The following is a 24,532-nucleotide window of genomic DNA, read 5'->3' on the forward strand; positions in this document are numbered from 1 at the left end:
TTAAGTGTAAGAAACCCAATATGACTTTCTCTTGACATTATGCAGCCATAGATGGTTTTGGTACTTCATCCGGAATTCTAGCCTTGGAAGCCTTCCACTTTTGTGTTTCAGTACTAGAGAGTAAATAATTTTTACAAACTCAGAAGCTTTTTTTTCTGTTCTGTCTTACACTCATCTAAATATGAGTTACATCAGACATTCAAAGCTTTCCAAAAGTGAAGTGCCTCAGGAAATACTCTGGATTATCACTGCCACAGGAGAGAATGAGCAACTCCATCACAACCCTATTTGAGTGAGAAATTACTTATTACTGAAGTACCACCATGAAGTTGACTGATCTATCAAGTCTTACTTTTAAAACAAGTGGAGTATGAGTGGCTCTGTTTGTTTTCTAGTACAGTGAAAGATGATTTTCTAGGCTTTCTTCAATTATTTAACTTCTAACTTAATAAAAAAAAAAATCCAACAAAAAACCAAATAGGCTTATTCTGAAGTTTAAGTAATTTCTTTTGTATGAGAGTTAAAAATAATTAATTATTAACATATAAATTCATCCAGCATTATTAAATAGCAAGCTCTTTACTCAATTCAAGCAGAGGAGGAGCTGAGATGAATGAGAACAGTGGTCATATTACTGTTATTTATTTTTAAGAGTAATTATTATTTAATACTTTTTAATAATAATTCAAATCAATGGGTATGCCTTTTATGGCATGCTTATATAATGTAAAATTCAACACTAACAGTGCATTTAGAAGTGTGTGTGTACATCTGTAAAGTAAATAAAGGGAGATGTCAGAAGGATTCAGTTCAATGCAAGAGAGATTACCCAGAAACTGGCAGTTAGAATAAGTGTTGAACAGAATCCACCAAATACATTTTTTACAATTGCTGAATTGTGCAATTATGCAACTACATGCAAAAAAACCCCTCACTCTACTGAAGAAATGTCCTTGGCAGCAAATTCCCATTGAAAGAAAAACATAAATTACCTTATGAAATGCAACAGTAGACCATGCTAGACCACAGCTGAGCCCACAGCTCAGTGAGATGCAAGAGCTCTCAAGGAGAAAAAGAAAGGGGTAAATGTTGCTCAGTACCTGCACATCAGAAGCAGAGACCCAGGGAAAAAGCTATGCTTGATTGCAGAGCAAATAAAAGAAACAGCTTTTTTTGGCACTGTAGAGTTTGGAAAGGCATGCCTAGAACCTGCAAGGGGTAGCCTCTGTGCTCAGCTGTACAGGAAAACAAATATCCGAACATCAGTCAAAACTAATTGTAAGAGAGGAGGTTTTTAATTATTTTCTTCTCTCAGTAGAAAAAACTAAGCAAAGTTTTAAGTGCCTGCTTAAGCTGAGAGATAAGGGCTGTCCCAGAAACACTGGCAAAATCCTTGTTCTGAACATTTCCTAACAGCACATTCATGCAAAGAAATGTTTTATTACAGGACAAAAGATAGGGGCAGCCCTCCTAGATAGAAGTGCAATATCTTAAGGCTGGATTATTGTAAATAGCTAAATTCTGGGAAGAGATCAAAGGTGGATATTCTTGAGCTTTTTCTATTGGTAAAGTGGTAACTTGTATGCCCTTACGTCATCTGAATGTGCTGCAGTGAGAGCCAAGAATAATTCCATTTATTCCTCAGCTTAGCTGCAGAAGCAGCCCCTGGTTTCTGAGTCACGTCCTGCCCCACTCCAGCACTTCCTCATTCACAGGAGAAGCTCCTTGCAGTAGCACATTTGGATTTCAGCACGTGTAGAGGGAACACAGGGAGATTCCAGAAAGGTGAGCAAGATCAAGTTTTCTGTCTTGAATGAGAACGTGCTAAAATTGCAATATTTGGGCTATGGGGTTTGGCTGATGTGTTTAACATATGCTTCAGATGATGCAACCATGGGGAAAAAAATTAAAAAGAAACAGTGTGGATTTGCCTTAGGGTTTGTTTTCTTTTCCTTTGTTAGAAGCGACAGTTTGTCAGGAAGAGGTGGCAGTTTGAGAGGAAAAGCTGCAGGTTGAGGGGGTTCCCAGTTGTGTAACTGCTCTCCCCTGTGCTGGCTCCCAGCTGGGGTGAGCTTAGACTGCAAAATGGAAAGTGTCACCACCACTAAAACAAAAGGCATTTCTAACTAATTTTCTCGCTGAGTACTGCTGCACCTTTGTTTCTGCTCTTATATTTTTGCTTTTGCTCAGTCATTAAGGTGACACACTGACAGAAGGGACTGAACAGGGAGCCTCAGTTTCGTGAAATTCAGAGGACAAAACATTAGGCTGAAAACAATCAAATCACACTTACTGCCTCAAAATGTCATCTGAGCAAGAGCAAAGGCTCAGGACATTCAGCATCTTAGCCACACCAAAAAGGGAGCTCCAGGTGACTTCTCAGGTTCTGAATGATTTCTGTTCACAAACTGGCAGAGAGTTACTGCAGCTGGAAAGGATGGCAAGAGGTCCCAGGGTACTCAGCAGCACACACAGAGCCACAGAACCCAAGTTCCAGCCTGCATATAGTGAAGAAGACAAGTGTAAGATTAACAAAACAAGGAGGAGGGCAAAGAACTGCACAGGAGGGGTTTCCCAATCTCTGAGTCACTGTGGTTGCTGTTATAAGTGGTGGTGGACTTTGGAAAAAAAGAAAAAAAAAAAAAAAAGAAAAAAAAAAAAAAACCCACAAAAGGGAAACAACTTCTGTTGCACAAGTAGACAAACTCAGTGCCTTGGTTTTGACAGATTTATATTAGATTAATGAGAAAACAAACCACAAAAACTACGCAGCAATAGATGTACATGCCAGTCGCTATAAAAGGGCATTTAAAACAACTTTCTTATCTTAAAACCTAATTTTCTTCTTGATACTTTGACTCCTCCTTGAGAGGAGACCATATCCACCAAATTAATGCAGGGACAGAGGAAGGTAGGAAAGAAACACCTGGGGAAAGTACAGAGTAACAGATACCACAAAGTCCAATTTCTCACACCTCCTCCCTGTGAACCTGCCTCAGACCCCTCAAAAGCCTGCTCAAGCCAGATAATTTTGCTTTTTTAAAAGCTAAATAGAAGTGTTTCACCATTTGACTAAAAGTGAATCCTGAGAAAGAAGTGAAATAACTTAGCTATTGATTTCAGTTCTTATTAAATAAAAAAAACTTGCCATTACTTGGAGCTTAATCTTGGTAACACAAGTGTGAGTAGTGCAAAGGTGGAGACCAACACAGATTTTTCATTCTAGAGAAATTATTTATCTCTTTCTGGAAAGGAAGAAGAGATAATAAGAAATTTTCAGCTCCAAGGGCTCTTCTTGTAATACAGACCAGGTTATCAGAATATTTACCAAGATAAGTATTACAAATTAGTCTCTGATACACTTTCCCCAGCTGGGAAAACCCTAAAAAGAGATTGCATGGGTGTATACTATGTTCAAGAGACTGATCTTTTGGTAGAACAGTCACCAGTTCTGGACATTTTTTCTCCAGAGAAGCCACTCAGTTGTTGGGGGTGTGTGAGGGGATAGATGGGAGAAGAACACTCTGCAAATGAAAAAAACATATATATTTCTAAAACAAAACAAAACAACATCAGAAAATAAAAAGCCAATCAACACCATTCCCACACCTACAGGTGCAGACAACTCCTTAGGGGGCTTCTTGGATTTTCCCATCCTATCATGGTAAATGGCACCTACAGTTTTCTGCTAACATAAAACAGAGACCTGTTGGAGGACATCCAAAGAAGTCTACAAAAATGGTCAGTGCTGGAACATCTCTCCTCTGAACACAGGCTGAGAGAGTTGAGATTGTTCAGCCTGGAGAAGGCTCCATGGAGATTTCAGAGGGGATTTCAGGGGTGGTAAGAAAGAGACTTTTACTAGGGCCTGTAGTGACAAGACAAAAGACAATTTTTAGCTGGAAAAAGGTAGATGTTGGTTGCACATCAGGAAAAAAATCTCTACTGTGAGAGTGGTGAGGCACTAAAATGGGTTGCCCAGAGAAGTTGTGGATGTCCCATCCTTGGAAGCATCCAGGCCAGGCTGGATGTATCTCTGAGCAAGCTGGCCTAGTACAAGATGTCTTTGCCCTGGCAGGGGGGGTTGGAACAAGATGGTCTTTCAGGGTCAAATCGAACTCATTCTATGCTTCTATGGTGAATACTTAAGAACCCTTTGAAAGAGTTTATCTGGTTTGTCTTCCACACCCCTCTCACTTTCCTCCTCTGGACTGTGTTACAGCCTTCCCTCCCTCTCAGGACAAGGAGCCTATAGAGCCACTGCCTCCTATGGAAGCTGAGCACCCCTAAACAGCCACCAAAGGTGCCAGGACATGCCCATGACTGAGCTTTGGTTCAACAGGTGAGAGGAATAAGGGGAGGAGAGGAAAAATGCATATAAACCGTCCTTTGAGCAATGAGGTGCTTTTCTGCTACAGTCCATTAAATATATACACACATACACTGAACGTGAACTTACTTCACTGAGTGTATCTCATTGAACGCCGACAATTTTCAGGGGCATTTGAGGGTGGGTATACATTGTGAATGTACCTGCAGTCATGTGCTTCAAAGCAGCCTGAGCCTCAGAGACTCCCATTGATTGATTTCAGTCGGCAACTGCTCATATGTTTTAAAAACAGCACCTCAACACCTTGAGGCAAATCCTAACCCCAGAGGAAGGTGTGGGGCAGAGGTGCCTGTGCTAACAGGAGCTGGAGAAGTGCCACTGTCATACTGTAGCACTGCATGGGCATGAGTTCCATATGCTGAAAGGGGAGTTATTAATTGCACCACTCCAGTACCCAAAGTTTCACTCTGAAATCACTTCTGTTCTGTCAAAAAACACTGGTGAGTGTTGTAATCCCGCATTTGCTTGGTGTAGTCGAAGAATGCAACTTTATTACAGAATGGAAAGGATGGAGAAAACAGTCAAATAATTCATCTAGATAACTATGATGGGTTATAATCTATAGGGTTCTAATGTTTAAAATTATTTCTGCAACTTAGTTTTGCATGTATTTTCCTCTCACACCACCTTGAGCATATGTTACCATGCCATTTTCCATATTATTTTATTCCACTTACAATTTCCTTGCAAGGCTGCTGAAAAGAGCTGGCTAAATAAGAAGAAGGAGATTGCTATTTGCTTGATATTTTTCTGCCTCCCATCAGTTTTTGAATATAAATTAGTCAATTAGTTGTACAGTCCAAACACATTCCTCAACTAAGTGCATTCAAGTGTAATCTCCAACTTTGGCTTCTCTTCTAACATCTGAGAACCCCATGTTCAACACTGGCATGTGCTTAAGCTCTGAACCAGAAGTTTTTTTGCAAAACCAAAATTGCTTTCAGCTCCTTTATCAAGAGTCTTGCCAGGACAATGATTGCTGTCACCACAGAGACATATCAAATCTAGAGCCAAGCAGATCCTTCCCATTGTATCTCCAAAGAGGACTGATTTATTTTGACATCAGGAAAGGGAAGCGCATACAAAACTCCGTATACTACCTCCTTGAGGTAGACCAGCTTAAACTTGCTTTTCTTCTTACCCAAATGCAATTTATTATCCAGAGGATGGGATTTTCTTTAGAGAGCAATAGCAATGACAAAGGGAAAAACTGAGATGCCCAGAAGCATTTGAGAAACCCACAAGGTGAGAAGAAATGGAGACAGGAGTGTCACCACTTTTCCAGCTCTACCACAGATCCAGCAAGGGCCATGCCATGATTAATTCACACCCAGACACTCCTCACTCAGTCACCCACAGAAATGCTTCTGAAGACACAGCTTCAGAGTTGCAAGCCAAGTTCTCCTGGTAGCTGGCAGGACTAGAGGTAGCACTGTACTTATACTTCTCAGACATCTTTGAAAGCAAAGCTTAGAATCACAGAATGACTAGGTTGGAAGAGACCTTCAAGATCATCAAATCCAACCCAGCCCTAACACCTCAACTAAACCATGGCAGCATGATCCTGTATGAAACTAAAGGCCCGTAGTGATAAGATTTAAAAAGTAGAATCTATCAGAGCTTCTACTGTCTCCTATACCAAAACCAGTATTCTTTTACAGAATGATCTAAGATGAGGAAGGATTTTTTTTTCTTCACAAGAAAATCTGCAACAACACATGAGGATGGGACTCCCTGGGGTCCCTGTGTTGTGTTGCACTTCTTGTGCTTTTTAAACTCTCTGCTGGAAAAGGGAGCACAGCCACGATATTAAAAGCTTTAAGGCTAAAAGGTTTCGCTGGAAAGGCCCACTCTACAAGATAGCTGTGTCAAGCTAGAGAGTCAGGGGTCAGAATTTTATTTCAGATCATCGATAATATTTATGGTAAGTCCCTGTGCTGTGACATGTTTTACTACATCCTCCCCCATTTCTTCACTCACCACAGAGGAATGAAGCAGAAAAGCGTGTGTTGATCTGTACTAGTGTTGTCATCCATCCAATAAGTGTACTCTGAGGAGGCCTAATTCCATAAACATTGCTTGGGCCCTCAACTGGGATCTTTTAATGCCAAGGAAACCAGCAGTGCATTGCTGAGCACAAACTCCTTTTATGACACCAGGATAGAGCTGTACGAGTGCCTGGATGAAACCTTCAGAGTCTCAAACCAAAAAGCAAAACACCTAATTAAAGAGATATCAGGGCTGCATGGTAGGTCTGTCTAGGGGATCTTTGAATTTCCTCATGGGAAACTTCTGCCCTCAAAGGTTACCCTCCACACACTTAATATCGCCTTTTGAGAACCTCACTGTGGCTACAGTTTTCATGGTGGTCATGGAGCAAAGCCATTTTATTACAGGTGTTTTCCAAGTAGTGCTTTCACTGAAGCTGAAAGCTCAATTCAGATACAGAGTGACCAGCACAAGCTGATCTGAGCAGTGCAGCTTTGCTGGCTTGACATGCTTGACATGAGCATGTCCCTGCTCAACTCAGCTACAGATGTGTCCCACTCCCCAGGAGGGAGAGAAGCATCTAACTTAGTATATCCTTGGTTAAAATCCACTTTGATTAGCTTGGTTCCTATCTTCTCTCCACTCTTCTGTGTTGAGAGATGCATGAACAAGTTCCCACTCAGAAATAGTCTTCATGTCAAGGGTTATCTCCAGGGGATGCAAATGGAAACTACAGCTCCAATGTACCTTGCATTTGCAGGCCATAATGCAGGGATCTGGGGATGAAGCACAGCTCAGGGAGGTAACACAAATCATGGCAAGGCCACCACTGACTTCCTACCAGCAAGATGTGGATCAGAGACACCCCATGTCTTGCTCTGGTTAGGCAAGGGCACGTATTTCATCTTGGGTGGCTCTAGAATGGGGGCTGAAAGGCCCAGACATCTTGCCATCCCTGAACAACTGCATAGAAATAGGATTGTTTCAATTTCTGAAACCTATGTTCTGTTTTAGAGCTGCTATGAGGTGTTTCACTGTCCTTCGACTGCCAATTCAACCTCTCAAATGATGGTTTACAGCTTGAGTGATTGTAAAAAAGCCAGCATGCAACACTCTTAGTTCAGTCCTCTAAATAAACAGTCCTAGAAGTACCGAGGTCAGCTTTGAGTTCCTCAGAGTCTGGGGCATTGAAAGACAAAAACTTAACAAGGCTCTTCAAATCCCATCCGGTATCAGGACAGGAATTTAAGGGCTTTGAACATGAGATCAGCATGTTAACATCTAGAGAAGATGTCCATGAGTGCTCTGAGGAAGTGCTTCAACACTAGGTTATGTAAACTTCATATACCTTGAGTGCTTCCAACTAATAATAATTCCTCTCTTGGGATGAACCCGAAAGCTACTATTTTGTTTAAAAGCTGTCAGGAAAAGCACAGGACAAATCACACCACATAACTACTACTTAACCTTCCACAAATGTGTCAGCAAGGGGAAGGGAAAAAAACCCAAACTTGTTCCATGACATATTCTCACAAATGGACATTTGTGTCTGCAGAAAGGGCAGCTGTAATGTTTAATGTCATTCCATAGTGCTCTAAAGATCCAAATACAATACTTTGTTTGCCTGCATTACAATGAGGCCTCCAGATGTTTGGCAGCCACCTGCAAAATATGCACAATGCCATACCTAATCAATTAGTACTTGATACTTTCTCTTCTGAAGACACCACATCCCTTTTCCTTTGAGAGTTAGGGATGCAGTAGGTTGCACAGAAGTCCCACCCAACATTCCTCCCCAATGCCTCAGCTGAAGTTACAAGACACAGTTTGGATAAGAAGTAGGTGATTGTCACATTCCCATCAAGGATCAAGTTCCTATTGAAGGCATCAGTTCTTTTTACCAATAAGCAAAGACAATTTGGAGAAGGAAACCTGCTTTGCCAAATTAAAGTTTCTGTGCAGTTTTCACTCCAAGTTTATTCATTTCTGAAGGCCCAAGTCTGGCCACCTCTTGCCACAAATACTCAGAACTCGAGCTTTGGGCACATCAAAAAGATGGGTTTTCATTAAGAGCTGGGGACAAGAGAGGCTGTGAGTTCAGACAATCCAGATATGGGAACAGGGCTGGCTCAGGGAAAACATCTCTTCCCAGACATAGGAAGACCCTCTCGGTTGCTACATCTGTCTAGGGTAAAAGTACATTGCAATGACAAAAATCCTCCCGGATACAGCTTTGTTAGACATCTCCCTGGAAGTGTCTACTTCCTTAGAATCTGATGGCATAGCAGAAAAATCAATTGTTTACTTTGGTAGCAACAGCTGTGCATTGAATAATACTGTGTTTTAGGAGAGTTTGTCTGTAGTGGAAACACAGTGATAAGTACTTCAAGACATACACATAAGGACATCTCTTCCATCCAAACACCACAGCATACTATGAGATGCCAGAACTACCCAGCCAGATATAGTCCTGCCTCTACCCTGCACATGCAGAAATAATAAAGTATTTGGCCTAGGATTTTAAACATTTTGTGCAAGAACAGGATAAAGGAAGTCCTTGCTAAGGAAAACGCAGCAGGCATTCATAACTAGAGAAACCCAGAGATAAAGGATGATCTGTCACATATATAGAAACACATTTCCTCAGCTGATAGTTTACATGCCCTGCTTTCACAGAAAGCAGGGTTTTTCACTACTGTTTACAGTTCTCAATATGTATGATATGAGAGAAGGCTCAGGTCCTGTCTCTGATTTAGGTCTACTTGAACCTTAAGAGATCACTGAAGCAGAGACTATCAGAGGAGTTTGAGAGTGACCAGTTTAAAAGTTACCACAGCTTGGCTGCTCAACATTTATGTCATGACTCTAGGAAATCTGAACGCAGAAACATTTGAGAAGGCTGGACCTTACACCACATAGCCATAACCATCTGCTCAGTTATGGATGGCCTCAAATGACACCAGATATCAAAGGATTCAGAGTTCTTAGGTGATATTAGAGATTTCCACTCACACATCCCCTTGATTTTTGACATGGCTGGAACAACCAGTGGATCTTTCTGCCCTTTATATTCCCAGGCACATCATGCATCCAACCACCACTTAGCCGCCACATAATACACATATTTAACAGTGTTTCCAAAATCACTGGCACAGACAATCTCTGTAGTGCTCCAACCCACATTTTCCTGGATTTCCAAAGAACACTTGTTATCTAGGTGATGCAAAACCCCATCACTTGTGCACAACTCCAGCCAAGAGCTCAGAGGGTGCTAAAGCAGATGTGCCACTGGCACTTGCTGCTGCCCAGAGGAGCTTTGTGTCTGTGGCACTGCGGAGACTGAAACAGCTCCTGCAGATACCCAGGGATACCAGATCACAACCGTGGGGCTGCAACCTGTTCCTGCCCTTGCAGAAGCAGGTACTGCATTATCCTAGGGAAAAAAAAAAATCTCGTCTGAGTTGGCATGAGGAGATATTTCACGGTGTGTTAACCAATGGAAAGGAAAGAGCATGAGTTCAAGGGAAGTAAGGAGGAGTGTTGGGAGCAGGGAGATGTCACACAAGTAGTGCTTCAGCCAGAGCACTGTCAAGACCTCTCAAGAACACTGGTGAAGGTAAATGTTGCTGTTTTGGAAAGATAAGGAAAGGGCTCAGTAATCTGGGGGAAGGCAAGTTCTGAAGACCCAACTGTGGGTCAGTGCAACGCTCTGCTGAGTTTTCAAGCCTTATCTGGTCTGTGCATTTCACACCTTCAAGTTCTACTTCAGTGAAGATAGGCTGCAAAACTAAGTTCACCTAAAACTTTCACAGGGGGATTTCCTACATTGAAAGTGTAGAACCACAAAGAAGTTGGGCTGATCTTTCACAGCATGAAACCTTGTGGTTCTGCACAAACTGCTGCTCTTTCTTTTCAAGTCATTGTTTACCAGCGTGCTCCAAACAGCACAAGCATCTAAAAGAAATGCTGCTTGGGCTTTCTGACACTGAGAAAGGTCTAGTTTGGTGCACTCCAGACTACATAAAAAACATACCAGCAGTGACCCACATGCTACTCCCCTGCTGTAGACGCAGCTGCCCGCACAGCCAGCAAGTTTCCTGAATAAAAGAATCTCACACAATTGGTCCAGTGACTCATTGCTAAGGTACTTTGTTTGGGCCCAGGGCCATATGCAATGACACCTCCTCCACAGCCCACAGGATGACCCCATGGTCCCACAGGATGACCCCATGGTCCCTCAGGAGGACCCTACCATCCACTACCAAGTGACTGCCGGATGCTATTGCAACATGAGACATCTGGGCAGAATTTATTAGCCTGATACCATTTGGTTGCTTTCAGACATTCATTCTCCAGCCTACTTCCAGCTGTGTCCTACTTTCAGATGACAAGTACTGTTCTCTCTAGTACTAAACATACTCACTGGTGAAAGAGTTATGTGGCTACAACCAAAATAAGCATCCTCTGAAGTAATGAGACAGTTCATTACCACAGCTCCCTTCTCACTAAACCATTTCACCATAGAAGAGCAAACTAATAACTATTTAAAAAGTCAATAACTTTTAGGATTCATATCCCCCCCTTAGTTCTTGGAAGCTAAAATAAATTTACATATTGGGTTGTCATCTTTAGTTAAGTTCAAGGACCAGCTTAACTTTTCCTGTTCTATCACAATTCAAAGATCAGTACCAGCCAATTGCACAAAGATTCAAATAACAGTTCACCACCTGGTTTCTTAAGAAAGGCAAAGTTTGTAGGGTCAAAAAAACCCACCTGCTTAATTCCTCCCTCTTCCCCCCGACTACCCCTTGTAGACCTTTGACAAATCTTGCAAAAATAAGAAAATAAAAAAAACCCTCCAAAGGTATTCTCTTTTCAAGGCAAGAGAAAAGACAAAACTAAGACAGCCCTGTAAAGTTAGCTCTTGAGTCCAGGGAATTTGTGTTAGAGAGCAAAAGCATTACCATCAAGAGACCTCAGAGAATCCATGCCAGAATTTATATGGCTCTCTTGCACTTTTCTCACAGCAGTTATTGAACAACAGTTCATCTTCCCTTGACACAGCCAGTCTGTCAAGGAATGCAACATCCAATGCAAAACATTTCCATGTCAAACTGCTGCTATCTTCTCTCAGTTCTAAATTCATCCTTTGTAAAACCAGGCGTAATGCTGCTGTAGCTGGATTTCCTATTCTCTGTCCTAGTTATCCCAGGACTTGCAAGGCTGCCAGAGCTGATTTGCAATAGGAAAGGGAAGTCACAGAAAGAGATCGCAATGAGAAATCCAACAGCATAAGAAATTGTGGCTTCCATCTTACACCATTCCTTTGCTTTCTCCTGGGAGAAGAGACCTTTTACTGTCCTCTGAGGGAAAGGGGAGAGCAGGAATGGGAGGAGCCTTTTGAAACCAGAGCTGTTGGTCACTTCCAGTTCTAGAAGGGCAACACCTCAACTAAGTACAGCTTTCATTTAAAAGATCGTTCACAATAAAAATCCTGCTGAAGTCCTACAGTCTCCAATAGGAAATGTGAGGCACTGAACTACCACAGAAAAAGAAAAAATAACAGCCTTTCCCCACCAAGACATCCACAGAGATAACAATAATTAAACAACTTGCAATAGGTCCCCACATTTACCTAAAGAGAGAGCAGGCAACATGAAGATTCATTCGCATGCTCAGAGCCATAGGAAGAACAGGTCACTTGTCAGAAAAGGGTAGGGGGAAGATGCCACCTCTTTTTCATGCAATGGTTCTGAACAGAAACCCATAAGTAGGAAGCAAACATAAATGGTTTGAGTGGTGTTTCAGAGAGGTTCTAAAGAAAGGAGGCATTCCCTTCTTTGTTTCCAAACCCAAAGCCTTTTACTTTGAAAAGCAGCCAGCAACTCCCTGTGTGGTTGTGATTACAGTCAGGGATAAAAAAATGCTATTAGTACTATTGCACTAATAACAGAAATTGCTCTTTTGCTGGTGGGACAAGAATGAGACAAGATCTGATCGTGCTTACACAATGCTTGAGAGATGGGTGCTCCAGATAGAAAATCACTTGGCTGAACTAAATCTGAACCAGGCATTAAAAAGATCTGAAAGCTTTAAGAACATTGAGAAACATTCCAGAGCATGGGGCTTGTGGGAAGTGCTTATGATCTCCACTCTTCCTTCTCCTAGTTACACAAATTGACTGGTACAGATATTTCTTCACACACACAAAAAAATGCATCCACCTCAACTACGAAGCCAAAAGTCTACAGTCCTTCAGCACCAGGGCAAAATATCTCTGCATGACTGTTCTGCACTTGGAACAATTATTTATGTGTTAGCAAAAGAGGCATGCAGTGCTTAGAGGCATTTTTAAGGGCCTGTGCTTGGCCCTTCATATCTTTCTTGGAGAAACAGAAGTTAATTGTACATTAATATTCCCATGGTTGCAACACAGACATACTACTGAAAGCTTTCTGCTCCAACGCCAGAGCAGCCAGGTTTAAAACAACTTGTAGGCTTCAGCTTCATAAATATTTTTAAAAAGCAGGGGTTGGGAAAGCAATTCCATGGGGAAGAGGCGGCCAGGTTTAAGCCTGCAATTTATTTTTTTTTCCTGTCTTATTTTTGTCACTGGTTCAAGAGTCCTTGAACCACTCGGGCTCCTTCTTTTTGCTAGTACAAAGTACTCCATGAGTACTTTGTGCTTTACAATGGGCATCCATGGAACAGAACAGCTTTTCCATTTCTTCATTATTTACTCATCTGGTTTTTTTTTTCCTTGCATAAAAAAGGTGCCATCAGAGCCTGCAGAAATACCAGAGATAATTCATCAGCACACCAGTGGTACTGGGTACATGCTATGAATTACTTGGGCAAAAGTTATTCTGTAAACAGCTCCTCCCTCCTCAAAAAGTTCTCACAAACTGCAGTTGCAGGTTTGTTTACAAGAACTGTGAGAAAACAAACTTCAAATAAAACCCAGATACCTTCACTTTTGCTTTAAGTGAGCAATGCTCCTCAAGAGACCAGCTCAGGCAAAGACCAGCTGCTTTTGGTTCAGTAGCTCTGACATCAGTGAAATGATTATGATCATTGATTTGCCCCAGGATTTGTTCCAGGTCTATAAAAGCTTTATGATGAATGCTTGCTTATAAACATGTTCAAACAACTGTATTTTGTATCTGAGTAGAAGAACACTGGATGTGACTCAGGTGGTTTTCTCTTGCTCAGAGGAGCTGTTTCCCAGGTTTATCTTATACCTGTATAAACCTTCAGCAAGGGACTCTGTCAGTTCAGTCCCAAGTGAAAACTATCCTCCAGGGAAGAGCCAAGCGAAGTTACAAGAGCCTTGATTAATCTCAGTTTCTTTCTCTCCTCTCACCCTGGCACCCTGAACTTCCATTTTCCACCATTCACAGCATTTCCACATCCAATGCAGCAGTTTCAACAGCATAAACTGCTAATTAGTCTCATTTAACTGTCAGGCTCATCAATTTGGTAATGAATACTTAACTCCCTCCTACAGAACAAATACATCTTCTGAACTTGGTCCAACTTCCTTCCTCTTCTCGCCTGGTAGGAAATATAAATCCTACTGATACTGGCATTACAATTGAGGGGTGAGATATAGTGTCCTAAGAGATCTGATAGAGGAAATAATAAACTGACTGCTGAGCCTTGGGATTGTTATATACATGACTAACAGCCACATCTTATAGAAAGAAGCTCTTTTCGAGACATTTTGCAAGTAAAAATAGCTAAGGGAAGAGAGGAATCACAGTAAGGAAAAGAAACTGGTAATCCTGAAGCTTGTTGCTTGCAAAAATAAACATCTGCAAGTCAGGATTTTCCCTCTTTCACAGTATTGGGCTGGAAAAGTCATTTTGGAGATTAGAAACTCTCTGGCATTAGTGTGTTACACTTCCTCCTAGATAAGCAGCAAACAAAAGTAATAAAGGCATTTTATTGACTATTCTGTCAGTTCAAAGCAGTTTCTTGAGCCTGAAAGAGTTTCCCTTCTGCTCCCTAAGAAATTCCCCCCAAATTTCCCCTTCTCCCTCCCCCTTGTGATTAGGCTATATCTGCTACCTGCATTCAAAACTTCCAAAGGAGGGAGTTTTCCTCTCTCCTTCCTTGGGCCAATAACATTTACCAAGGGGCTTTTATAATCCTGGCTCAGTGTGAAAGATAACTGCAAACTGGACAGGAAAAAAACACCACCTTTCAAATGGATCATTTTGGAACTTTACAATCTTAACAGCTCAATACTGTTCACAGAATGGTCTGAGTTTTAATGGGTCTTAAAGATCTTCTCATTCCAATCCCTCTCCACAGGCAGGAACATCTTCCACTAGACTGGGTTGCTCAGAGCCCCATCCATCCTGCCCTTGGGTTCTTAGTTAGTGCTCAATAACTCAATTATTGTCAAGTTACATCCTCTCTAAGTTTTATGGTGCTTCAGCTGCATTCTGTCAAAACACTGGACAGTCAGAATGGAGAGCAAAACATTTATGAGCTTTTAGACACTTAGCAGCTGTAAGCAGTGGAAGAAATTGAGGCTGTTCAGACATCCCAGATGCCAGGCAGAGAGCTGAGGCCAGACAGCATGCCTTATTTCAGCATTTTCAGGCTCCAGCTGGAAGTGCAGCCAAAACATACTCCCACTTAAATCACAGAGGCTGGCTGAACAAGAGGGCTGGAGCCTGCCTGGACTTGGGAAGCAAGAGGCAGCTGCTGCTGCTGTGATGCTCATCCCTCTTTAGCAAGAGGCAGCATCCTGTGTCACCTCTCTGGCAGCCACAAGCTCTACTCTGCCCTTTCCATCATTTCAGGCAGCAATACCCTTTCTACTCTGCTTTACCAAGAAACCTGAACCATCCTTGTACATGTGTACCTTGCATATACCAGCGACTCCTTTACCTTGAGGAAGAGCTCAAATAATCATGATATTTCCAATGCAAGCAGAGGAGCTCAGCCCATTGAACGATGGAGCTGCAAAAACTATTTGCAGAAATTTAAATTAGGTGAAAACATTTTGGTGTAGGGAGGTTTCTGCAAGTAACAAACTACCAACAGGATTAGGCTTCCATCTTCATCACTGACAAGACAGAATTATTTCACACAGGGAATCTCTAATCCAGGTGGCACGAAGCCCTTTAAGGCAAGTAATAACTACAATGGGAGGGAAAGGCATGGGACAAAGAGCAAGGAGAAATACCTGCCAGCCACACCCATACCACGCAAAAATTTCCCACATATTTCAATCCATTTTGGTCCTTCTTGCCTGTATCTGTTTTACGAGGAGCTGTATTCAGGAATTTCTACCACTCAATATAATTAATACATAATTCATGTGCAGAGGGCCAGAGGAAGGGTAGTGAGGTATTTTTATTTCACCCATTCTTCTCTCTTATTCCAGTTTCTCCCCAGTTTGTTTCATGTAAAAACCTCACACACATCCCAGTCAGTATGAAGCCTAAGTAATCATTTCAGAGATTATGGCACATTTGCAAAGAAGTTGAGTTCTCTGCTCCAAAATGCTGCCAGTAACCCAAACTGGATCATCACTCCTCAAAACCAGCTCTCATTTTAACATCTTGTGATGGTTTCAGGTTGAAACCAGGTGGAAACACTAATTTGTGTAGTGGTTTTATGTTTATTTTAGTTTCTTGAATTATGTGTAGTGGTTTGAGTGTTTACTAGAATTATTTACTTTTTTTTTTTCTGTGAGATAGGATTAGAGGAAAAGTAAAGCAGGTTTAAAATATAAAAGGATTTAAAGGCAGGTTTATTAACAAAACTACAAGAGAGGAAAAAAATAATAATAATTAGAATAAAACATTTAAAACACTTGTCTTGTCTCATAAAGTTTTTTCCTCCAGATCATCCACTTTAGAATTAGTATTAATATTTCTCATTGTTGTATTAATCCAAACATTTTCAGTCATATCAGTTAAAGCAATAATGCCTCCTGGACTTTTGATATAATTTAATCTAAGGATCATCATAGCTCCTTGGTTGTTGAGTACTCCAGAGTCAGGCAACACCACTGATTTTTAGGGTTAGTTTGAGCAGATGCCAGAGGAAAAAACAAAGCCCCCATTGAAGAAAAAAGTAATTAAATACTTATTTCCATGTTAACATTCTAGCCTACAATACCACTGTTGGCTAAACAACAGTAAAATAAATCATTGTACAGAGAGAACTAGAAGCAGATGTTCAGGCAGCAACTGCCTCCAAATAAGAAACTGCCTCCAATAAGAAAAAAGTACATAAAACAGATTCAGTTGAATGAATCCTTGTCTCTTTCTGCATTGTCACTTGGGAGCTGCTTTTAAGGCTACAGTTTCCTAAAAGGCAGAGCCTCACACACCTATGCCTTTTCACACAACTGTAATATCTTGAAAGAAGATATCTTAATTTTTGAGAAGAATCATTTATTCACCAAAAGAGGAAAAAAAAACCATTTTGTTGGAACTGGAAGATAAAGAGCAGTGGAAACTCTCAGAAAAGCAAAAAGGAATTGAGAAAAAGAAGAACTTTCATGGGAGCTGTCAGGAGGACTTTACAAAAAGGAACTGGCTTTTTTGGTCTCATTCCAGAAGCTTCATCAAAGGGCATGAGGCCACCACACAGCACTAGTCACAAGGAATAAGTCTCAGCCATGGGCACGAGGTCAGGCAAAGGAGGGGATACAGCTCCTGCTGCTTAGGCTGTGCCTCCTGAGATGCCAGATCAGCAGAACTCAATGCCAGGAGGGCTTAGCACTGGCAAGACAGGGATAGGTGGGGCTGGGAACACTTGCTAGGGATTTAGAGGGTAAAATTTCCTTCCTATTCCAGGAGTCTTTCCAACAGGAAGAAAGCAAATGAAAGGCACTGCCCTGATGTAGAGCAGCAGTGTTCTCTTGAGCAGCTAAATGCTCAACGTGGCACTTATCTCACACAGAGAATAAAGCAGGTTTTAAGAGAAAGGGTTGAAGGCCCACTACTGAATATTACAGACAGATGTCATGTCAAACTGCCAAACTCTGACCCCATAAGCAGCAGTGACACAACATCCATCCATCCATTTTGAATCTGAGTACAAAAATCCTTCTCCTTCTTACATTTGCCTTCACACAAGGGAATCGAGCACATGGCAGACACAAAATTTTTCAGAAACAACAGCTGTAATTACAGATGCCATGGATCTTGACCATCTGAGAATTCAGTCAGACCAGACTTAAGGTGAAACCACCAAATACCCACGAGACTGAAGCATCATTTGCTCAGGGTTGAATTCTGTTCACTTGCATACCAAGATCGTGCTTCCTTCCCCCTGAAACTTGAAATGAAACATGTCACTTTTAGCATCAGTCCCCTGAGCCACCAAACCCTTCCCATTTCACAAAGCCACAGACTACTTCGGTTTAGTCTGACAGCTATTTAGAATAGCTGTTCAAAAACACTGTTCAGTTTCCTGAGGCACAGGAAAGGCACAGTCTGCAAAGTGTGTAAGGTCATACACAGTCCATTTTCAGCCAGGCACCTCTAGACTTTTTGCTATTTTCCTTCAAACCCTTGCGAAGATGTCTGTGTTTGAATTCTGGAACCTGATCCATTATAAACTGAAACTCCTATTTTCCCTAGACATTTTATTTTCAGATACAGAGATAAATTCCTCCTTACCAAAGCTATTTGTTTAAAAACCAGGGAGGCTCAAAGTTCCTGCTGCAATACCTGGATGTGGTAGAGTGGAGCAAACAAGGGGAAACAGGGGTAGGAAAAGGTCTGGACTACAGGTCTGGTGAGGAGCAGCTGTGGGAGCTGAGGATGTTCAGCCTGAAGAAAAGAAGGCTCAGGGAAAATCTTATTACTCTCTACAATTATTTGAAGGAGGCTGTAGTCAGGTGAGGGCCAGCCTCTTCTCCCAGACAACAAGTGACAGGACCAGAAGTGGCCTCAAGTTGCACCAGGGGAGGTCTAGATTTGATATCAGGAAAAAATTTATGGGTTGTAAAGCATTGGTTGTAAACCCAGGGAAATGGTGGAGTCACCATCTGTGGGAGTGTTCAGAAAACATGTAGAGGTGGCACTTGAGGACATGGTTTAGGGGTGAACACCATGGTGGTGATGGGTTGACAGCTGGACTTGGTGATCTTAAAGGTCTTTTCCAGTTTCAATGATTCTTTGATGCTACAGCTTTCCACCAGGACCAAACCATGCACCGTCACTCATTCTTTCCTTATCCCCAGTCAGGAAAACCTTTTCAGATCAGAGATGCCTTTGATAATCTTTCAGTCCCCAGAGCCTGTCTGTGGGCCGCAACAAGCCTTAAACAGGCGATGGGAAATTCCAGCAGGATGGGGAAATGCCGGAAAGCCCAAAGGCAGCACCCCACCCACCACCTCCACAGCTGGGCTGCTGTGACTGGAGCACAAGGAAGGAGCCTGGACAGAGCACACAGAACCCCAGGGCACATGGTAGATAAGGGCAAATTCAGATATTTACAACCGTATAAAGTTTGCTAAAACAAACAGACGTGAAAACCAAGCCAGCCACCCACAGCAGGGCTGAAGGATCCCAATCCCAGGCTCAGCTGTCACCAGGGCACATTTTGCAGCCTGAAGCCCCAGGCAGTCCCCCAAGGAAGCAGAGGACACTCCTTTCCACTGTCTTGAACCACAAGAGTGGCTACAGAAACACTCACTGCCACCACTCACAAACTTCCAAAAGATTGCTTTCAAATTAGGGTAATTTCAAAACCTAGAACCCTTGAAGAGGAAACCACTGTTGTTTTTTACTACATATCAGCATGTAGTCTTCTCCAAGGTGTCTTAAATATCTCTCCTTGAGCTAATTACAGGACAGGCTTGTACATGATGCCTCATGTTGTTTATAAGTTGCTCTCAGAAAAGACCAGAAGTAATTGCCTGGTTTCGGTGCAGGCTGTTACATCATAAAACTTTCTCTAAGAAACCGAAGTGTAATTTCCACTTGCAGACTCACTCATTAGCTTTCTATTAACTAATGGCTTTTACCCAAAGGTAAAAGGACTGTTACTGTGGTTACATGAGAGGGGAGCACTCAAAGAAATGACAGAAAATTGCCTTGATGTGGGTAAGGAATAGCAAGGTGGCATTTTTCAGCTCAGGGTACACTCAGAATTTCACAAAGCTGTGGAGAAAGGCATGTCCCCCATCCTCCTACATGTGCCAGTAACAACAGTCACTTTGCATAAATCTGTTTTCTAAAGCCAAAGGCATGCAAGGGAGGGAGGGGAATCAAATACATACTTGAAAATCTTATCAATGACTAAGCTACTAAGCTTTGCCAGGTGCACAACGAGAAGCTTCCACCTTGGCAGCAGCCTTCATTCATGTGCTACATGATTTTGGCTCATCCTTTCAGAATTACTGCTGCCTTCTCCATCCACCTTGTATGACCCTTCAGTCAGTGCCCAGTGCTGGATGGTGCCAGATGAAGTGGAAGAGCTGAAGAAACAAATGAGTTCCTTCAGTTTGTCCTGCCCACTTGGTTCACAACGACTTTGATATCAGTGTCACACACTGTGGTCACCACACAGGGAGAGTTTAAGAGCATTAAGCCTTGGACAGCAGCATTTAGACCCTTTCTTATCTCATCCCTCCTGCATTGGAAAGGGACAATTGGAATCCATTTGCTTTGGGACACAAAGCTCTGCTACTCTGCTTGGAATATGTGGTTACTTCACTGCTTAATTTAATTTTATTGCAGGCTGAGCTAGTGTGCTCAATGAATGGCCTTGCCCATATGATGCAAAAGTTGGATGACAAAGACTGTCAAGGAGATAATAATTTTACAATTTAATAATATGCTTTACTATTTAATCATACATTTTACAATTTAATAATATATTTTAATCGCACCCAATGCATTAGTTATTTCAGGTAGGTTAGCGTGTTAAAGAATTATTAATTAGCATTTGAATTCTTCAGGAAGTGATTATTCATTGCAAAGCCTTACTCAGTTAATTATTTTAACCTCTGGGGAAAAAAAAAAAAGTCCTAAATAATTATTTCCCCCAGCTGATTTAAATGAACAATAAATAGGTCAAATTTTAAATTTGAAAAAAATTACAAAGTAAAGACTGTTAGTTTCCAAACTTCCAAACTTTCCAAGTTAAACCAGAAATGGAAAATATAAAAATGAAATATTAAATAGAAACTGTTTTAAGTGCTTATCCACATGGTGCATGAAACATCTTAAACCAGCTCAACTGAACAGACAGGAAGAGATCTCTCCTTTAGGGTGCTGGGAATATCAACTTAAGTCAGCTCAAACCAGAAAGAAATGTTATTTCAACTAAACAGCACTGAATTAAGCTAAATTAAGGGTCAAGTGCTCCAGCTAGACCCATCTGAAACATTTCTGTAGTTCAATTCTACTTCCTTAAAAAAGACCAGCATTGCTCTCTTCTAATGCACAAGCTTAACTTGAGTAGGGAAGTAGCATCAGCATGTGCATGGCAAGAGCTCAGCATTCTCATGCAATTCAGACACAGTCTGGTATTTCATCTCTAATCTCAGACACTCCCCAGTCCAAAACTCCCAAAGAGGCATTTGTGAGAACGAGAAACTCCACAGGGACTCCGTGGGAGTAATCCAGGCAAAGGCAGGGACATGAACAACCAGCTCTGCTGGAACAACCACCACCCTCATATTTTCCTGAGTCAGAAAATGACTGACCCTCCAGAAGAATGATACAACTTTCAGGAGCTCTGACTTGTGGGTCATATCTGTCTGCTGCCACCACACCTTTAGAAAGGCCTGTTAGATGGCAACATGTGCCAAAATTTTTAGTTGTTTCTGAATAAGGAGATTATCATGAGGACCACCTGTATGTACAGAGAGGGTGGGCAGAGCCACAGTACCACAGAGCAGCAGCTGCCAGGCCAGACACCTTCAGCATGGCCACAGACCTTGCTCCTGCCTAACAGGAGAGGTTAGTGTGGAACCCTGGCCCAGCAGAACAAGTTTGTTCCTAGTATTTTTGCAGCCTTCTGTGGACTGGGACATCTGCACAAGGATGAGAGGGCAGATAAACTCTTCTCTTGTCACAGACAGCCACGATGAGAGGACACAGCCTCAAACTGCACATGGGGAGGTTCAGGCTGGACATCAGGAAGAATTTCTCCACAGAAAGGGTTGTAAAGCATTAGGGTGGGCTGCACAGGGAGGTGGCAGAGTTAGCACTCCTGGAGGTGTTCAAGAAACAACTGGACATGGCACTCTGGTCTGGCTGACAAAGTGGTGATTAGACAAAGGTTTGACCATCTCAGAGGTGTCTTCCAACCTAAATGATTCTGTGATAGGAATGACCACCAGTGCCTCAGTTTCGCTGACAACAGCTAGGCAGGAAGGAAACAAATATGGAATAAGCTTCCATAAATGTATACTCCTGCCTTTAACATCAACCTCCTCCAGCGAGGAGGGAGGCAACCACAGGAGTCCAGCAGAGACAGGCAGGACACGCTGTTGATGTCAAAGAAGCCAAGGAGGGCAGATGGTTTGCACTGAGCATCAGGAAGGGGCTGCTGAACAATTCATAACCAGGGCTTGGCCATAAAGAGAGAGGGAAGAACACAGAAATCCAGGTCTTGCTTACCCCAGGAAACCACATTATGCCAGGAGCAACAGGCAGGAGAACAGCACCATCAACTTCCCCACACAGAGATTTCTCAGTGGGAAGAAAACCTTGGCTGAACCACTGCTTCCACCATCCTAAGTGTGCCTTTCTCGGTGTGCAGCTACAGCCTAAGAGATCTCAGTCAGCCTCCCCAGTGGAGAAACTGCTTGAGAAGAATTCAGGCACAATTAAGCTCACATAAACCACACATGTTCCCAGGCTGGCTCAGCAGAGGGGCAGAAGGCTCCCAGCCCCAGATCAATTCCAGCAAATGTTTATTCAATGTGCCAAAGGTGGAATCCAGAGGCCAAAAGAGGGGGATCATGTGAATTTTCTCAGTTGTATAGTGTCTCATGTTTGTGGGTGGTACAAGGGGCAGGGCAGAGGCAGGTGACCATAGGGAAGAGAGGAACAGGACACCAGGCCCCAATGCCAATAGGAAAAAAAAAAGGGAAAGGGGATACCATGGGAAGAGTGATGGACTTGCAAAACCCAGAGAGAAGATTGCACAATGTTTGCAAGAAACCATGGGGGGGAAGCCTTTCTTACACCCGGGGTATCTTTAATATTTGCTTTTCCAGGGCAAGGTACTTGGAAATTCCTTTAAGGGCACAAGGGACTCCACACACCATCAGGATTATCTCTGGAGCCCACAGAGAGGAACATTCACTCAGATATTTGTAGTCCCTAATGTAGATGATGACGGTCTCAGAAGGATGTTGGAACATCAGGCAGCTCTTTCAAATGCTGTTTATTGCACAGATGGTGTAACAGCAGCCCTGGGTCATGGGTAACAGAGCCAAGCCTAGAGCTGTCAGCATCAGCTCATAGGGGACACATGAAGCCACCTTAGTTCTCGTTACAATGCATTATATATTTTTCTTTACAGAGCATGTTAATACATACAACCAGTGTAATACACAATACCTTTACCATCCTTTCTAACCTATCCTAGCTATTACCATTACCATACAATAGTTAGTACTACTACTACTACTAGTTAATACTGTTTATGTACAATCACAAAAGTTAGTATGTTACAGTTTAAGCTTAAAGTTGTTTTTCTGTTTTCTTGCAGTGGAAAATTCCTAAATCTTTTCTCTACTTGCTACATCAGTATGTCTGTTTACCTATGGTATCTCTTGGGAATTGTCTTTATCTTATAAAAACATCTTTCTTTCCTTGTGGTCAAACATATCTTTGCTTTAGCCAAAAAACCTCCTTTCACTTCAACTTAACCTTTGCTTTCTTAGGTTATCCAGTGCCTGTTACTTCAGCAGTTTCTAGCTTGAAGCTTCTTTATTCTTCTATATCAAAACTAGTTTTAATTTCTAAAGAGCCTTCTGCTAAGCATTCATTTATGTAAAACTTTCCCTAATCTGTGAGATCCTATGACGATGGCAAAAGGAAGCCCAAACACCACATTCATTCCCATCTACTCTCCTGCTCCATTTTGGATCTTTTTTCCTAAGAAACTACCTGATTTAAAAGCCTCCTCAAAGAAACTCTTTTCTCTTCATTTTCCTTACAGGCTTATTATTTTGTTGGTAGATGTGCAGCTTCGGTGGTATTTGGCAGTTTATAGGATGGTGCCTACACCTCCTGATAAACACAACACCCATTAGGTTTCCCCAATTTCTTTGTTCTCAGCTGGCTGCAGAACAAGAATCCCTTCACTGGGCTGACAGCTGAGGGCTAGTCAGTGCAGGGCTTGTGACTCACATCCGTCCTGCACACAAAAAATACATTCTTTGTATTGCAAGAGCATATGCAGAATGCAAACACGCAGTGAATCTACATACACAGAGCATAAATTATATATACCCAGAAATTAAATCATAATACACCACGTTTTACATACACTAAGTAAAAGAAAACAGCAATTGAAGCACCAATAAATAACCTATTCTCTCTTATAAGGAACACTTCTAACAACAAAAATTAAGAGCCTTTCACTCTTTTGCAGAGACACAAGTAGCAGCTGAAGTGAAGCTCCTGACAGGGACAGAATTCCCAAGGGCTGGGAGGCACAAAAATGAAATGGTAAGCTATGCTTTTCCTTGGGCTGTGAAGGAGATGAAGTTTGGGAGTAGAAGGAATTTCATTTAATTGCTAACAGAAAATAATCTCAAGATCAAACTATCACTATATAGATGCAATCAACATTGTCCATATGAGAAGGCAGGAGGGAAGTACAGGCCTGATGTTGGCAAATGAAGCCTTGTTCCATCATGAACACTGAGAAACCTCAGTTCTACAGGCAGGAGATAAAACCACACCAAAGCTTGATGGCAAAACAAGCCAGGGTTTCTAACCCATCCAGCTTCATATCCAAATTACCTTCAGAGATGAGGGAGCTGGGGGAAATGGCATAAATTACACCAGAGAAAAGGTCTTTAATCTCTGCTCTAGCATTCTAACAAAGCATTTGACCTTTCTCTCCTTCTCATTAGGGAGGCTGCTCTCTGGATGGTTGCCTGCTTACTGCTTGCCTTTCTGCCCAGAGGTAAATATACTACAGTGC

General features: G+C 42.0%; 1 long non-coding RNA gene across 1 annotated transcript; it reads left to right on the top strand.

Annotated features, from left to right (window-relative positions):
- Positions 1 to 1,692: 1,692 nt before the first annotated feature.
- On the top strand, positions 1,693 to 24,532 carry LOC136374708 (uncharacterized). Its single transcript, XR_010745962.1, has 4 exons — positions 1,693 to 1,785; positions 4,223 to 4,342; positions 23,975 to 24,051; positions 24,462 to 24,532. It is a non-coding gene; the product is annotated as an uncharacterized lncRNA (long non-coding RNA).

The sequence above is a fragment of the Sylvia atricapilla genome, chromosome 2 (genome assembly GCF_009819655.1).
Source record: "Sylvia atricapilla isolate bSylAtr1 chromosome 2, bSylAtr1.pri, whole genome shotgun sequence".
NCBI lineage: Eukaryota > Metazoa > Chordata > Aves > Passeriformes > Sylviidae > Sylvia > Sylvia atricapilla.